This window comes from Lissotriton vulgaris, chromosome 1_1 (genome assembly GCF_964263255.1).
Source record: "Lissotriton vulgaris chromosome 1_1, aLisVul1.2, whole genome shotgun sequence".
Lineage (NCBI taxonomy): Eukaryota > Metazoa > Chordata > Amphibia > Caudata > Salamandridae > Lissotriton > Lissotriton vulgaris.
The window spans coordinates 7,951,535-7,969,854 of NC_141685.1; the positions used below are offsets into that span (position 1 = coordinate 7,951,535).

The window sequence follows — 18,320 nt, forward strand, 5'->3', positions numbered from 1 at the left end:
GAAAATATATATAGATTTATTAACTACAAATATCCCCTGGACTCTTTATGAGCACAGAAGCACAAGCGTTAAACACAAGACAGTTTAAAATACACGAAAGTTGCACAATATGGATGAGCCCTAGGGGCCACCTAAACCATATACTAAGAAAGTGGTATAAGAGATACCAATCGAAAAGGAAATAGGCCTAGGGCCTTGGGAATCACTGGAGCTGATCGGGACTAGCAGTGACGAAGTCGGGAAAGGCCCGCGGGACTCGGGTGCAGTGTTTAAAGTGCACGCATTCACCAATGTTAAGTCTATAGTGCGTAAAAAGTACAAAGTTAGTTATTTCGGAACCTTCCGAGTGACCTAGAAAGCTGAAACTTAAGACACAGGCCCTAGAGGTGTGTACCAGTGTGGGAACACCGGCGTTGCTAAGTGACCTCACACACAGGATGCGGGTGCATAGGGTCGAAGTAGTGTCGGGTTTCGTCACGCTGGTCGATGGTGCTTGGAGCTGAAGATGCTGCAGGCGGCTCGACGTGAAGAGTTCCGGTGGATCCAAGGGTGGATCTGAAGATGTGAAGACCTGAAAGCAGAGGGGACAATGTTCAAAGTCACTAGCCAGTGACTACCGTGGAACCAGATTGGAACCAGGCGATGTTGGGTGCAAACAGGCGTTGAGGTGTAGCTTCTCTCTGCAGCCACGTGGACACCGGGGGTTGAGGATGTCCAGGAGTCAGTCACGAGCTGTCCCACGCAGGCTTCTCACTGTTGGCGGTGTCGGCAACTTGATTGGAGCAAACAGGCCTTGGCTAATGCAAGCCACACAGGAATCAAAAAAGGCTTATCACTCGGACCAGCAAGGTCAGAGCGGGTGCTTCCTTTTACAGGAGCGAGGGCAAGTCTGGAGCAACCAGACCCGCAGTGTAGTTTGTCCGTTTCGTCCCCAAGATGGCCGCTGACCGCGTGGCTAGTGGCTAGTGGCCGGGATGGCGCATCGAGTGGCACAATGCAAAACGGCCCCACGCAGATCGTGGAGATGCTGGGGGACTGATCTTTGGTGCAAGGACTGCTCGGTGGTGGGGGTTCTCAGTCCCCAAAGCACAACATCGAGAGTGCCTCGGATGCTGCGCAGTCAGCTTTTCGGGTATCTTCCAAGAGGTCCGGTCCCACGTCTCTTGGTGCCTCCACGGGTCCCTTCTTTGCAGGGACTGTGGATCGGGCGGTGAGAAGTCTGGGAGTCTGGGTCTTGTCAGGCTCTGGGCTCGGGCTCCGGCAGGAGGCGGCGGCAAAGCAGACATCGAGTTGCTGGTTGGTGACTGTGTTCACAGGGTGGCCACTCCTAGGCCACAAGGGAGATGCTTTTCAGTCTTCTGTGCAGCAGAACGTCGAAGTCCAGTCGTCTTCTTAGTTTAAAGTTGATTCAGGATGATCTGAAGTGCAATGGCACTGCTCCCACTCTTATTCCCAATCTGACGGGTGGATCACCTACTAGGTCCCTCCGCTGGGTGGAACCAGGAAGCGGGGCGGTTACACCCCCTTTCCTTTGTCCAGCCCCTCGCCAGGCCTGGGTCTGGAAAGTCCAAGGACCGGTTTGTACTGGCTTATGCACGGGGACACCTTGTGTGCCCCGGGCATGTCTCAATCTATTCAGCCCTGTCCTACCCAATACACAAAATCCTGTCTGGGGTGGTCCTCGCACCTCCCAAGGCAGGAAACCCTTTGTCCAAGCCTCCCTCGCTGGAAGGACTCCCAGCAGCAAGAGGTCAGACTTGTGTCTGTGGTGGCAGCATCCATTTTGTGATGCTGAGGCTCTGGTTAACTTTAACCGGGGTTAAGGCTAGGTACATGTCGTGTCCCTCTAGAAGGGTGGAATGCTATCCCCATCGACAGAACTGTCGAGGGGATAGTATTCCAAATCGTATGACACCTTACTCGACATGTTTTGATAAAGCCAAACCAAAGTTAGCATATAACCGCGAGGATCATAATGCACTTAAGAGTATATGGTATGGCAATATCCCAGAACAGCTAAGGGAGTGGTTCCCGACAGCTGCAGACAGGCTCAGCTCATGCTAGAGCACCATCTCACATATAACCACGCACTCTGCCCCCAGGATTGCAGGGGCCTTCCATAGGAATGGCTTACAGGTTAACATGTGTCCAGTTAAGGTTAGATATAGGGATACTATATCTAAGCAAGAGGTGATTACACCAACTTGCCCCAGCTGAGTGATCAGCCAGTTGTGTCAAATATGGAGGCCAGGCCTGGGGTGGCACAATACATGCTGCAGCCCCTGGTAGGCCTTGGATGCACCTATGCCCTGGGTACCTATGGTACACTGTTACAGGGGCCTATAAGGTGAACCAGTTCCAATTATGTTATGCACCTAGGGTACATAGAGTCCATTTTAAGGAGAGAGCAATCAGCCTGGGGCCCTGAATAGCAGGATCCCAGGCCAACTATGTCAAAAACCAGCTAAACACCAGGCAAAAAGTTTGGGGGTAACCATAGTCAGATATCCACCTTCCTACACAACCCTCCCCCCAACGAAAGGAGATAAGGCTATCCTTGACCAGGTAAGCCTATATTGCCTAAGTGGCCATATAAGGAAGTACCAGCTCTGGCTTGGTAACCCCCTGTCTCATGGTCCACTAAGCAATCCCTCACCCTAAGGGTATCTGAGGGTCTCCACCATAGGGAATCTCTACCTGTGGTGTGTCTTTGCAAAGTTAAAGGCTGGTGTTGGGATGGAGTACTGAAGTGAGATTCCTCTGTAGGACTCAGCTTCCTCCAATCACTCTCCACCATGTTTGCCTTTCTTTATTTGACTGAGTTGCACTGTGCTCTCAGGGTCAACCTCTGGCTACCTAAAGCTGGAGGCTGGGTCCCTCTGTTTGGCTTACTGGAGGGGCAGGTCAGGTTTGGGCCCTTAGGGTCCCAGGTTTGGCTGTGCCCAACAATATCCATCTGGGGGAGGTCCCTAACTACTTTTAAGGGGGATCCCTCAGGAGTTTTTAAAGTTTTCACCTCACTAGGGCTACTAGTTTCGGTGCCCCTAATCTGTTGATGGGGGTGCTTTATTTGACAGGGGGCCCTTTGGGGCTCACTGTCCTTGTCCTCTGCAGCCCTGGGCTGATTAAGGCAAGGTAGAGAGGGGCAGGTTACCTGCTCCAGACTGGGTCCCACCTGAGAAGGGTCCACTTCCATCAGAGGCTCTGTCAGGCCAGGCCTAACAACCTCTGGGGCAGTTCCTTCATCAGGGGTAAGATCAGTTCCCTGAGGAGGCTGATCCTTTCCTAAAGTCTGGTGGGAGGGAGATTTCTCTTCCTCCTCAATGCTCTCAGTTTGGGTGGAATGATCCATCATTTCAGGCTTCACTACCCATGTTTCAGTTTGAGTTTGGGCTGTGGCCATCACAGCCCCACCAACCTTTCCAGGAGGAGACTCAGTTTGGGTATGACATTGGCTGACCTGTGAGCGCGAGCTCTATCCTGCGAGGTCCTTTCTGTTTGGACTGTTGTTCTGTTGCTGCACCTCGCGGAACCCGCTCCGCGGGTCCCGCTTCGCCCGTGTGCCTGGGCGCATCGTTGCTGATTCCTGACAGGGGAGCTGCCTGAATCTCGGGGAGCAGGGCTGCGAGCGCCAGGTGAGGATCAGGGACTCCATTGCCCAGGACTCCCTGTGCTGCCATCATTTCCTGCTCCTGGACGCTCTCCCTGCTGGCCACGCCCCCTAAGCACCGCTGAAAAGAGCCTGCTTGTCCCTAGCTCTTTGGGAGACATTGGCTGACCTGTGAGCGCGAGCTCTATCCTGCGAGGTCCTTTCTGTTTGGACTGTTTGTTCTGTTGCTGCACCTCGCGGAACCCGCTCCGCGGGTCCCGCTTCGCCCGTGTGCCTGGGCGCATCGTTGCTGATTCCTGACAGGGGAGCGGCCTGAATCTCGGGGAGCAGGGCTGCGAGCGCCAGGTGAGGATCAGGGACTCCATTGCCCAGGAGTCCCTGTGCTGCCATCATTTCCTGCACCTGGACGCTCTCCCTGCTGGCCACGCCCCCTAAGCACCGCTGAAAAGAGCCTGCTTGTCCCTAGCTCTTTGGGAGACATTGGCTGACCTGTGAGCGCGAGCTCTATCCTGCGAGGTCCTTTCTGTTTGGACTGTTTGTTCTGTTGCTGCACCTCGCGGAACCCGCTCCGCGGGTCCCGCTTCGCCCGTGTGCCTGGGCGCATCGTTGCTGATTCCTGACAGGGGAGCTGCCTGAATCTCGGGGAGCAGGGCTGCGAGCGCCAGGTGAGGATCAGGGACTCCATTGCCCAGGAGTCCCTGTGCTGCCATCATTTCCTGCACCTGGACGCTCTCCCTGCTGGCCACGCCCCCTAAGCACCGCTGAAAAGAGCCTGCTTGTCCCTAGCTCTTTGGGAGACATTGGCTGACCTGTGAGCGCGAGCTCTATCCTGCGAGGTCCTTTCTGTTTGGACTGTTTGTTCTGTTGCTGCACCTCGCGGAACCCGCTCCGCGGGTCCCGCTTCGCCCGTGTGCCTGGGCGCATCGTTGCTGATTCCTGACAGGGGAGCTGCCTGAATCTCGGGGAGCAGGGCTGCGAGCGCCAGGTGAGGATCAGGGACTCCATTGCCCAGGAGTCCCTGTGCTGCCATCATTTCCTGCACCTGGACGCTCTCCCTGCTGGCCACGCCCCCTAAGCACCGCTGAAAAGAGCCTGCGTGTCCCTAGCTCTTTGGGAGACATTGGCTGACCTGTGAGCGCGAGCTCTATCCTGCGAGGTCCTTTCTGTTTGGACTGTTTGTTCTGTTGCTGCACCTCGCGGAACCCGCTCCGCGGGTCCCGCTTCGCCCGTGTGCCTGGGCGCATCGTTGCTGATTCCTGACAGGGGAGCTGCCTGAATCTCGGGGAGCAGGGCTGCGAGCGCCAGGTGAGGATCAGGGACTCCATTGCCCAGGAGTCCCTGTGCTGCCATCATTTCCTGCACCTGGACGCTCTCCCTGCTGGCCACGCCCCCTAAGCACCCTCCCCCTACATCAGGTGCAGCTTCTTCCGTGGCGCGGGAGCGCGCGGGAGGGCGCCGGGAGAAGCCCGGGACAAGGGCGGGACCGTCTGTGGCCGTCCGGGGCCGAAGGTGGCCGGGCTGGGCCTACCCTCTTGGATTGTGCTTCCGACCCCTGGTCTCTTACACTCGGTGGAGCCGCCCGCCGAGTTTAATTTAATTTATTGTGAACAATATGCCGTCCCCTGCAAGGGAGAGCACCCCACTAAAACTGGGTGGAGCAAAGAACAGGACTCTAGAGAATTATTTCTCCCGGGCAGTGGGGGAGGGGGACAAAGAGTGTAATCTGTCCAGGCTAAGGGCAGAACGGAGACGCTCAATAGATAATATGAAAAACACGCCCCTCGGAGACCAACTTATTTTACCAAGGGAGGAGTTGTCCCGAATTGATGATGTCCCACTATTGCTGAGGGATTGCACTAACATGTCACCAGTCGAAGCCTTGACTATAGCCCCAGAAACTAGTTCTAGCCCCCCAAGGGTGACCATTGATTTAGTGTCCCAACCCCCTCCGGCCCCTCCAGCCTCGAAGATTAGGAAAACTAAATCTAAGCCAACTAACACACAAGTAGCCTTTGGACCTCCTCCAAATAAACGCAGGAGGAAATCGAGGGGAGTTCAAGGAAAGAGCAAACCCAAGGTTCCACACTCGGACTTTGGGAAGTTTCTAAAAACCCCCACATTAGTAGAGAAACCATTGGTCGATTTACATCCTAAACCCATTGCTCATGAGGCTCCAGCTCCTACTATGATAAAAGACACAGGAGTTGGTATTGCTAATATTCCCTTGTCTGTTGTCCCGCTGGGAAACCTAGAATTTTTGTTAAGGTCCCTGTTATTACCGATCAGCGAGAGTATTAAAAAGATCGAGATCAGACTAACCATTTTAGAGGCCACATTGGGCAGTCTGAAAAGTCCAGCTGGCAGACAGGGAAGGCAATCAGAGTCCACTCCCTCCACTGTAGCCCTTCAGCAATCGGCAAATAGTGTCGCCAATCCAGTCCCTCCACAAGCTGTGAATGTGGTACCCTCACAACAACCCACAAGGCCAAAGCCTGCAACAGCTAAGCCCCCTAACACCAATATGCCCAACCCTCCTTTAGGATCTGTACCCCCGGCACAGCCGGTAGACAAGAGCACCCCGACCCCTCTAATGAAGCTCACCCTGAGACCACGTAGACCCAATTTACCCCCAGAGACCAATGCTTTTACTGTAGTTATGGCAGGTGTCCCCCCACTTGAGGAAGGTGAAACGGAGGACTTTTGTGCCCTAAAAAGTAGGGTAATCAAGTGGTTAAACATAAATAGACCCCTCCCGACACATTTTAATAATGAAATTATAATGGTAAGAAGGGTACCATGGGTGGGAAGAACACAAAAATCCATTAAAGGGGACTGCATACTGGTGAGTTTTAGGGACACAGGAACGGTGTCCCATATATGTCAAGGGAAAAATAGATCTAGGGAATCCACCATCCAAACCCTCCATGTGTCGTTCTTTTTTCCCATCATCCCAGTCCTATCTCAGCAACCCCAAACTCATGACAACTGGGAGAGGGTTGGCAGGAGGGGGAGTCACCAGGCCTTTAACCCTAGGCCGTTTTTTGGCCGATCTGAACAACCCTTTTTCTCCTATAACCGGTTCCATTGCCTAAATGGCCTTGAAGGGGTCGATTGACAGACAGACAATGCCCCCCAGGGTTGTATAGAAAATGGAGGTACCGTAGAAAGACTGGAGGAGCAAAGATCCAAGGCTCAGCAAACCCTGGTGGTTGGTGAGGGGGAACCAAAGTGCGTTGTGCCAAAGGAAATAGTTGTAGATAAGACAGGAGGGGGACATGGGCAGGGAATGCAAAGATCAATGTGGGTAAGAAGACCAAGGGCCCAGGGGGGTGTTGAATGGAGTGGAGAGGGTGTGAGACTTATCTCATGGAATATAGCGGGTATAGCGGGCAAATTCAACAATAAGGAATGGGTGGACTTTATTAGAACATTTCACATTATATGTGTACAGGAGACATGGGCTGTGGAGAATAACTACCATCTGCAGGGGTACAAGTGTTTTTTTGTTCCCGCCCGAAAATCTAGCTCAGGGAGAGCAATGGGCGGTTTGTCCATCTATGTAGATTTAGACCTGCCAGGCACCTGGTCCTTTCCAGACTGGTTCTCATACGGAATACAGGCGGTTCGGTTCCAGGGAAAGGGGTTACGATTCTCTGTTTTTAACATATATAACACCGAGTTAGAAAATAGCCACACCCCGGTATTAACTGAACTCGACCAAAGGTTAGGAAAAGAAATTATATCCCAGAATAAGGGACCGTCTGGTGGACTGCTTGTGGCGGGGGATTTTAATTGTCACCTTTGTCCGGCACTGGTCAAAAAGAACACAGATTGGGCGCAATGCCCAATTGAGAAGGGACCGCATTTTTCTCACTCGCCTACTGGGTCGGCTCTTAGGTTGCTTTGGCTTAAGTACGACCTAGAGCACACCATTAATATGGTAGACCCACAGTCGGACGGTACACTCCCACCAACTTTTAAGGGCAGGGGCTGCTCGTCTATTATAGATTATATTCTGGTCTCGAGATCCCTGGTTAATAAAGTAGTCAGTGTAGGGATAGACTGGAACACTTTCAGTGACCATAACTCGCTTGTTTTAATTCTCGTATATAGGGCGGGTATTGGCACCAATGCCCATCGTTCAATTGAGGAGAGGGTCACCGATCAAGGTAGGAGACTGAAATGGTCCAAAATAGATGGGGCAAAGTTCTATAAAAACCTGAGTGATAATGGTCTGCTGGCCATAAATGAATGTTTGGATCTGGAAGTCCAGGGACCAAGGTTATTAGAAGCATTTAACCACATTGCTAACCTGATTGATGGGCTACTAAGGTCCAGTGCGCCCACGCGTAATCTGGTCAATCCCCGGTGGTTTGATAAAGATTGTTCCAAGGCACTGAGGGAACTGAAATGCTCCCTTAAGTCAAAACCACGAGATCCACATGTAATCAGGGCATGCAGAGAAAAATATAAAAAAGAGACCAAAAGGAGGAAACTCACCCTGCAGGCAGAAGCTTGGGCAGATCTGAGAGAGGCAGGGGAAAGAAGGGACCTAGCGGGGTTCTGGAGAATCATCAATAAACCGACCTTTCAAGAAAATGATTCTCCGGAGATAGGGGCTAACATCCTCCCGGAGCAGTGGGTCACACACTTTAGGAGTCTGTATAACCATGAATCGGGTCCCCACGTAGAGTCATCAGTAACCCCAAGTCAGGCTCCCCCGGTAGTATTTACCCTCAAGGAGATCACGGCAGGGATGGAGAGTCTAACTAAGAATAAAGCCCCGGGCCCAGATGGTATTCCCCCTGACCTTTTTCTTAGTAATATAGATCTTTGGGCCCCTCTGATGACCAGGGTCCTAAACACTGCTATCACCTGCGGTCTCCCTCCATCATGGTCTAAAGCGATCATTGTGCCAATCTTTAAAAAGGGCAACAAGGACGACCCCAAGTGTTATCGGCCTATTTCCCTGATTGACGTCTCGGCTAAACTTCTGGGAAGGGCACTCCTGAACAGATTGACCGAGTGGACCGAAGAGAACAACATCTTCTCGGACACTCAATATGGGTTCAGGTCAGGGAGGTCCACCAGCGACCAATGCCTGAACCTATATATGCTGACTGCCAAATATACTCTGGCCAGTAAGGAATCCATTTATATGGGATTCATGGACCTGGCAGCAGCATTCAATCACGTCAACAGAGGGAAGTTGTGGGACATGATGGCAGGGATGGGGATCGAGAGCGGTCTAATTACCATACTAAGAGAGCTGCATAGCGACACTACGGCTAGAGTTAGATTTAACAGGGAGGGAGGATTGACGGACTCCTTTCCATGCAAAAGTGGAGTCAGACAAGGTTGTATTCTTGCCCCTTTTTTGTTCTCCCTTTACATTAATAATTTGGAACAGTTTCTTTTGGGCTTAAAGGCAGATTCCCCAAGGGTTGGGACGCGGCAAATCCCTGTCCTGCTTTACGCAGACGACGCGGTTTTGCTGGCGCGTACACCCCGAAGACTACAGATTCTGATAGATGGGTTTGTCAAGTTTATGAGCGATCTGGACTTATCTGTCAACTTAAGCAAATCTTACGTGCTCCTGGCAGGCAAAAAACCTTCCTCTAAATTTTCTTACACAATAGGCTCCCATTGTTTAGAGGAGGTTAAAACGTTCTCCTATCTCGGAGTAACCTTTGATGGTGCTCTTCAATTTAACTCCTTGGTGGAAGAGCGTTGTAACAAAATGATTGCCTCTAACGGGGCAATAGCCGGATATGGCAGGAGGTTGGGCAGATGGAGTCCGGAACAGGTGATGAACCTGTACGGCTCCATAACATGCGCTAAAGTAAGTTATGGGGCAGAAGTTTGGGGCTTCGTGAACACCTCTAGAATTGACCAGGAAGAGAACAAACATCTGAAATCTATCCTGAGGGCACCACCCAGCACTGCTGGACTCATAGCTCACAGGGAGCTAGGGAGGCCATATCTGGTCGATTTGTTAAAACTTAGGCCAATTGTGGCGTGGCTAAAAATCTGGGTAAATCCAGACGCGCATCTAAGTAGAAAAATTTTACTGGACTGCCTAGGTAGAACCCACTGCATGCGCATCCCATGGCTCAAATATGTGAGAAATACTCTTGAGGAATTAGGGTTTGGAAATCTCTTCAAGAACCCCACCACCATTTCAGCACAGCACAAGAAACAAGTAGGGGAAATTTTCCTAGAGCGGAAAACCCAATGCCGTGCTGTGGCTGAAGGGGAAAAAAAGTCAATAAGGGCTCATAATCAGGTGAAGAGTGTGGAGGGTATGGAGCCCTATCTGTATCTTGTACACAATACACAGGACAGATTTCTTATGTGCCGCTTCAGACTGAACCTACTTCCTTTTATGTTGGCTTCGCCAGCAGGTTTTACCACGCCAATCGAGCAGAAGGGACCCTGCGGCTGCGACAATCGGTCTCCGCAGGACTCCCTTCATTTTACCTTGCTCTGCCCCTATTATTCAATGCCCAGGCGTAGATTCCTAGTAGACATCCTGAAAAAGGCCCACCTGGAACATGCCAGAGATGCACTAATCTACTTGCAAAAAGCTTCTGACCCGCTAACCTTGTGTTGCGTTATGAATTTTATGAAGGTTGCGGTCCGACTAAGGAAGACGAGGGGAGAGGATTGAAAGACTTGTGACTCCCTGTTTTATATTTACAGCCTTGTATGTTAGTATTTTATTGTTATTCATGCACAAGGATCTTGACTAATATTTAATGCTGTTTTATCTATGTATATGTATGTGTGCTTTTATGGTGTTTTTTAATCACCGAATAAAGATTCTTGAATTGAATTGAATTGAATTGACTCAGTTTGGGTATGGGCTGTTACCATCACAGCCCTGCTACTCTTTTCAGGAGGGAAGTTAGCTAAAGATGGGGCTGAGGTTTGCTCAGCCCTACCAACCTTTTCAGGAAGGACATCTTGGATTGGGGCTGTAGCCATCCCAGCCCCACTAACCTTTCCATGGAGATTTACCATTCTAGAATGGGTTTGCTGTTCAACCTCAGCCCAGGCTGAGATTTCCAAATCATTACCAAGTAGGCAATCTACAGGCAAGTTTGCTGACACTGCCACTCTCTTTGGGCCAGTGACACCTCCCCAGCTAAGATTGACTACTGCCATGGGATGATTGGTTTCTATGCCATCAATGTTTGTCACCTGATATTTGGCATCAGGTAAAAGTTGCCTTGAGGGGACTAGACATTCAGCCACCATGGTGATGCTAGCCCCTGTGTCTTTGAAGGCCTCAACTTTCAAACCATTGATGAGGGGCTCCTGTCTATACTTGCTCAAAGTGTTTGGGCAAGCAGTGAAATTGGCAAACCCCATGCCAGTCTCATAGACAAGAGTATCTGAGTTAGGGGACCTGGATAGGCCAGAGTCCACCTGTCCTCCAAAAGTAAACCCACCCAAATTCTTGGGGGTGCTCCCACCACCTGGGGGACCACTGCTACCAGTGACAGGAGGTGTTGGAGCTGTCTTTGGAGGTATATTCTCCTTATTACCATTCTTTGGACAACAGCTGTCTGTTTTCCAGTGTCCAACCTGTTTACAGGGATGGCAGTAAGGTTTCTTTTCTGTAGAGGAAGTGTTAGGGGACCCACCCTTTCCATTGGAGGTTTGGGGCCCTGGGGAAGTCTTCTCTTTGGATTTATCCCCACCTTTCTCTTGAGGCTTGGTAGTCTCTTTCTTTTGGTCACCACCCTGGTTCTTAGGCCTGATCCTGGTTCTGACCCATTTGTCTGCCCTCCTACCCAATTCTTGTGGGGAGGTCAGATCAGAGTCAACCAGGTGCTGATGTAGAAGCTGATTTTGACAATTAATTAAGATTTGCTCTCTCATAATTAAATTATACAATCCTGTATAGTCAGTAACCTTACTTCCCAGCAACCAGCCCTCCAGAGCCTTAGTGGCACACTCAACAAATTCAGACCAGTCCTGAGTCTGTGTCTTCTGGGTGTCTCTGAAAATTAACCTGTACTGTTCAGTGGTTAAGCCCAACCCGTCAATCAGAGCACTCTTCAGGACCAGGTAGTTTCTAGAATCCCCATCACTAACTGTGAGGAGTCTGTCTCGGCCTCTACCTTCAAAGGAGAGCCACAAGATTGCTGCCCACTGCTCCTGAGGGATCTGCTGTACTTTGCAGGCTCTCTCCATTGCAGTCATCCATTTGTGGATATCATCCCCAGCTTTGTAGGGGGGCACAATCTTACTCAGGTTTCTATTGTCATAGGACCTGTCTTTATCCTTTGGGATAATGCTGCCACCAGTGGGTTCTATTACCCCACTCTCTCTAGGCTGTCTTGCTCTAGCAAGTTTCTCTTGGGCCAGGGCAACCTCTAATTCTTGTCTCTGGATCCTCAATTCAGCCTCTCTCATTTTGGCCTCATGCTCCCTTCTCTGAGGGCTAGTCATCTCCCTTCTGGAGTGACCATGAGAACCTCTAGAAGCCTGGGAGGTATTGGAGTCACCTGAGTGATTCCTCCTCCTCCTATGCTCCTGGTTAAGTCCACTTGGGTGCCTGGGCAAGGTCATCCTTGCTTCAGTCCCAAATATACTTAAGTTAGCCTGGTTAAGCCTGCTGACTAGCACCTGGCTATTTCTGCCATCATCAGAATCACTGCTCCCCCCCTCTGTCTCCTCCTCTTCTTCTTCCTCCTCATCTACCTGAGGAGCTCCAGTGACTTGGTCATCCTCATCTATCTGGACTATGGGGACAGGGGCATCAGTACTGTCTTCTTCAGTGGGAGAGCCTCCTTTAGCATTCCCTGTGGGGTCTGCCTTAGAGTTCTTTAGAGCCTCAGATTGGTCTAAGATCTCTCTAAGGTGGTCTGTAGTAGGGGAAGGCCCTGTCTTCAGACCCCTTAAGGCACAAAGCTGCCTTAGTTCCTTAAAGGAAAAGATAGCAAATTTGGATGGTGCCCTTGGAGGGTCACTCTCAACAGGAGTAAGTCCATTGGACCCTTCTGCTCCAGACATTGCTCTAGTGTGGGTGGATATGTTGCAATCTACCTACACTGGTGTTTACCTACTAAACCTATCTAGTAGTTGTAGTCAGGGTGTGCTACTCCCCATCCTCTACAACAACTAAGTTCAGTAGAACTTAAGTATACTAGTCTTGTTTTATATGTTCCTAGCAGGTACCTGTTTGATCTTTCAAATGATAATCTCAAAGATTGCAATGGTAAAACAAACAGCAAGCTCAGATCCCAATCCGCTGCTCACCAATGTGAGAAGTTGGCCTGATATATGATGCTCACTAGTTCTAGTGATCACCTTGTATCATGCCAAGCGAACCTTATGATGATTGGTTGTAAGTCAACCTTATAGACCAGCTATCCTAGTGGTAGCGTGGACAAAGCAATCTTAGGCTAAACTCTGAAAGGCATGTGAAGCAAGCTGTTTTACCATATACAACCCCCTTGAATACCAAATGAAAGGACACCACACAGAAATATATTGAAAATATATATAGATTTATTAACTACAAATATCCCCTGGACTCTTTATGAGCACAGAAGCACAAGCGTTAAACACAAGACAGTTTAAAATACACGAAAGTTGCAAAATATGGATGAGCCCTAGGGGCAACCTAAACCATATACTAAGAAAGTGGTATAAGAGATACCAATCGAAAAGAAAATAAGCCTAGGGCCTTGGGAATCGCTGGAGCTGATCGGGACTAGCAGTGACTAAGTCGGGAAAGGCCCGCGGGACTCGGGTGCAGTGTTTAAAGTGCACGCATTTACCAATGTTAAGTCTATGGTGCGTAAAAAGTACAAAGTTAGTTATTTCGGAACCTTCCGTGTGACCTAGAAAGCTGAAACTTAAGACACAGGCCCTAGAGGTGTGTACCAGTGTGGGAACACCGGCGTTGCTGAGTTACCTCACCCACAGGATGCGGGTGCATAGGGTCGAAGTAGTGTCGGGTTTCGTCACGCTGGTCGATGGTGCTTGGAGCTGAAGATGCTGCAGGTGGCTCGACGTGAAAAGTTCTGGTGGATCCAAGGGTGGATCTGAAGATGTGATACCTGAAAGCAGAGGGGACAATGTTCAAAGTCACTAGCCAGTGACTACCGTGGAACCAGATTGGAACCAGGTGATGTCGGGTGCAAACAGTTGTTGAGGTGTAGCTTCTCTCTGCAGCCACGTGGACACCGGGGCCCGAGGATATCCAGGAGTCAGTCACGAGCTGTCCCACGCAGGCTTCTCGCTGTTGGCGGTGTCGGCAACTTGATTGGATCAAACAGGCCTTAGCTAATGCAAGCCACGCAGGAATTGAAAAAGGCTTATCACTCGGACCAGCAAGGTCAGAGCGGGTGCTCCCTTTTACAGGAGTGAGGGCAAGTCTGGAGCAACCAGACCGGCAGTGTAGTTTGTCGGTTTCGTCGCAAGATGGCCGCTGACCACGTGGCTAGTGGCCGGGATGGCGCGTCAAGTGGCACAATGCAAAAGGGCCCCACGCAGATCGTGGAGATGTTGGGGGGCTGATCTTCAGTGCAAGGGCTGCTCCGTGGTGGGGGTTCTCAGTCCCCAAAGCACAACGTCGAGGGTGCCTCGGATGCTGCGCAGTAAGCTTTTCGGGTATCTTCCAAGAGGTCCGGTCCCACGTCTCTCGGTGCCTCCACGGGTCCCTTCTTTGCAGGGACTGTGGATCGAGCGGTGAGAAGTCTGGGAGTCTGGGTCTTGTCAGGCTCTGGGCTCGGGCTCTGGCGGGAGGCAGCGGCAAAGCAGACGTCGAGTTGCTGGTTGGTGCCTGTGTTCACAGGGTGGCCACTCCTAGGCCACAAGGGAGATGCTATTCAGTCTTCTGTGCAGCAGAATGTCGAAGTCCAGTCGTCTTCTTCGTTTAAAGTTGATTCAGGATGATCTGCTGTGCAATGGCACTGCTCACACTCTTATTCCCAATCTGAGGGGTGGATCACCTACTAGGTCCCTCTTCTGGGTGGAACTAGGAAGGGGGGCGGTTACACCCCCTTTCCTTTGTCCAGCCCCTCGCCAGGCCTGGGTCTGGAAAGTCCCAGGACCGGTTTGGACTGGCTTATGCACGGGGACACCTTGTGTGCCCCGGGCATGTCTCAATCTATTCAGCCCTGTCCTACCCAATACACAAAATCCTGTCTGGGGTGGTGCTCGCACCTCCCAAGGCAGGAAACCCTTTGTTCAAGCCTCCCTCGCTGGAAGGACTCCCAGCAGCAGGAGGTCAGACTTGTGTCTGTGGTGGCAGCATCCATTTTGTGATGCTGAGGCTCTGGTTAACTTTAACCGGGGTTAAGGCTAGGTACATGTCGTGTCCCTCTAGGAGGGTGGAATGCTATCCCCGTCGACAGAACTGTCGAGGGGATAGTATTCCAAATCGTATGACACCTTACTCGACATGTTTTGATAAAGCCAAACCAAAGTTAGCATATAACCGCGAGGATTATAATGCACTTAAGAGTATATGGTATGGCAATATCCCAGAACAGCTAAGGGAGTGGTTCCCGACAGCTGCAGACAGGCTCAGCTCATGCTAGAGCACCATCTCACATATAACCACGCACTCTGCCCCCAGGATTGCAGGGGCCTTCCATAGGAATGGCTTACAGGTTAACATGTGTCCAGTTAAGGTTAGATATAGGAATACTATATCTAAGCAAGAGGTGATTACACCAACTTGCCCCAGCTGAGTGATCAGCCAGTTGTGTCAAATATGGAGGCCAGGCCAGGGGTGGCACAATACATGCTGCAGCCCCTGGTAGGCCATGGAAACACCTATGCCCTGGGTACCTATGGTACACTGTTACAGGGGCCTATAAGGTGAACCAGTTCCAATTATGTTATGCACCTAGTGTACATAGAGTCCATTTTAAGGAGAGAGCAATCAGCCTGGGGCCCTGAATAGCAGAATCCCAGGCCAACTATGTCAAAAACCAGCTAAACACCAGGCAAAAAGTTTGGGGGTAACCATAGTCAGATATCCACCTTCCTACATATGGGAAGACCTTCCTGAGCATCCTCATTGTACCGAAGCAGATACCTGCCACATACTTAACCTGTTCTTCTATAGACAGATTGTCGTCTATCATAACGCCCAGGTTCTTGGCCCAACTCCTAGAAAGGGTGGCTTCGCCCAGCTCAGTAGGCCACCATTCCGGGGACCAGAATACTTTGTCATTCACAAACAGCAGAATCTCTGTTTTTGAGGAGTTAAGTTGTAAAAAATTCCTCCTCATCCAGCTGCTAATGCTGGACATGCAGCTCCTAAATTTTAATTGCGTTGACATAATGTCCTCCTCAATGGGGACAATTAGCTGCGTGTCATCTGCATAAGACATGGTCGCTAAGCCGTAGCCTCTGATGATATCGGCCAAAGGAGTCATGTAGGCTTTAAACAGGGTAAGGCTCAGGACAGATCCTTGCGGAACACCCCTGTCTATCCCTGTGGTTTGCGATACAAAAGAGTCCAGTCGAAAACTCCGGGTACGGTCTGATAGGAAACTTTGTATTCACTTGAGAGCCCTGCCCTTCACTCCAATCCCCCCCAATCTGTCCAGCAGCTGCCTGTGCGAGAAGGTGTCAAATGCTGCTGACAGATCAAGGAGGACTAGGATTACTGGGGTTTCTCTATCCAATGTAATCCTTATGGTATCTATCACCTCCAACAGTGCGGTCTCCCTGCTATGTAATGCACGGAAGACGGACCGTGCGAGGGATCCAAAAGGTTGTGTTGTTCAAGATAGAGGGAAAGTTGTTGATTCATCAAAGTTTCCAAGACCTTTGAGCAGCATGGAAGAAGCGAGATTGGTCTATATTTCTGCAACTCAGATGGATCTGCTAATGCTTTTTTTAGCAGTGGATTTACACGTGCTTTTTTCCACTTATTAGGAAATACGGCCGTCTCCAATGAGATGTTATATATAGTGGAGATCGCACCTTCTAGGACCAGACTGAGTGTTGCCGTGATTGCTGGTGGTACAGGATTAAATGGCGAACCTGATTTTACCCGACTCGATAAGGAGCCTACTTGCTCTTTAGTTTCATGTGAGAAGGAATCAAGCTCAGGGAAGGACGCTAAGTCCTGCCGCAGGTCTCTGGCTGGTTGTCCCTCACCCTGCTCCTTTTCCTCCACATCGAAAGTCGGATAAATCAGATAGATCTTTTGGATAAAATGCCTGGCTAGGTCGTCACAAAGTTCCTGAGTGGCAAGGGTGCCACATTCTCGACCTTAGGATTCGTGAATTCCTTCAAGATCTTATATAATTCCCTAGAGGAATTTTTTGCCTCTGTAATGCGTACGGCCATATGAACCCTTCTTGCAGTATTACAGCTGTTAAGATAACGTTTATGGGCCTTTCGATATCGTAGTTCATCTGTGTCACTCTTTGATTTCCTCCACTCCCTCTCCAGGGCCCTGCATGTGAACTTCTTCTATCTGAGGGTATCGGTGTACGAAGGGGCAGAAACAGCCCTCTCCTGAATATATACCCTTTTAACTGTGGCTACAACGTCGAGGGCTTCCGGAATTGCTCCCTACAATTTTGCGCAGGCCAGGTTGGGGTCCACATCCATATTGAAAGTGGGGTCCCTGTAGAATTGACCACAGGCAGCCGGAGTTATTCTTGACCATGGTCTGTGGAAGGACTCCTGCCCCTGTGCCCGTCTAACTGATGGCATAGGCAGCACCGAGATTCGCAGAGCCATATGGTCTGTCCAACCAAGTACAAGTGTTGCTCTGCTGTGTTCGACTGTCCCCTGTGCAGCCTCTCATGTACTTGCCGTGCCACCTTCCCTGGACACTGGCCCTGTTGCTCTGCTGGGTTGTAATCTCCCCTGTGCCATGGACACTGGCCCTGTTGCTCTGCTGTGTTGGACTCTCCACTGTGACCTGGACACTGGCCCTGTTGCTCTGCTGTGTTGTACTCTCCCCTGTGCAGCCTCTCATGTACCTGCTGTGCCACCTGCCCTGGACACTGGCCTTCCTGTTTGGAGTTTGCTTGTGCAGATTATCTTGCATATGATCAGCATTTTGTGCCTTGCTCTTGTCTACGGTTGTGCTACTGTCACATCTGTGCAATATGTGAATATAGACAGTTACTCCTGCTGTCTGTTTCATCAGTGTCCTTGCTGATTAAAGTTATTTTGGTGTGTGCATTTGGTTGCCTGTGCCCCATGTTCTATGTGTAACTTGAACATTACCAAGATCTTTTCCCGCATCACATTTTTTATCAGGGGTGACAGGGTCTTCAGTCCATTTAGACACTGATACTAGTGTTATCTGTGATGGCTCTTTCACCTGTCATGCAGTTCTCCTTTTTGTGGTTTTCTATTGTCTGACCTAGGGTGGTGTGGAGTGCAAAAAAACGATGGATTTAGGCTCAGATCTGTGCACTGGGGTGAATGTAAGACATTGTTCTGCATTCTGTCCATCAACTGTGTTTTTTGCAATTTTTACCCCGAGTGGGCTGGGTATGCTCAGACGTGAGTCCCAGGCTCTCCACATCACTGGAGTCAAGCTATCCAGGCTGAAGAAGGCTGATAGCCAGAAACCAGTCCTTGGATGCTTGATTCCGGTCTAGCAAAGACATGGCTTGGTAGTTCGGGCTGGACTGTTCCCATGAGGCACAGGGCCAAGGCTTATTTGCATATAGCCATTGTCTGACCTAGGGTGGTGTGGAGTGCAAAA

At 50.5% G+C, this 18,320-nt stretch overlaps 1 protein-coding gene across 1 annotated transcript in view; it reads right to left on the minus strand.

Annotated features, from left to right (window-relative positions):
- Positions 1 to 18,320, minus strand: part of LOC147736943 (scavenger receptor cysteine-rich domain-containing protein DMBT1-like) — a 533,293-nt gene that overhangs the window by 395,597 nt on the left and 119,376 nt on the right. The window lies entirely within an intron of this gene.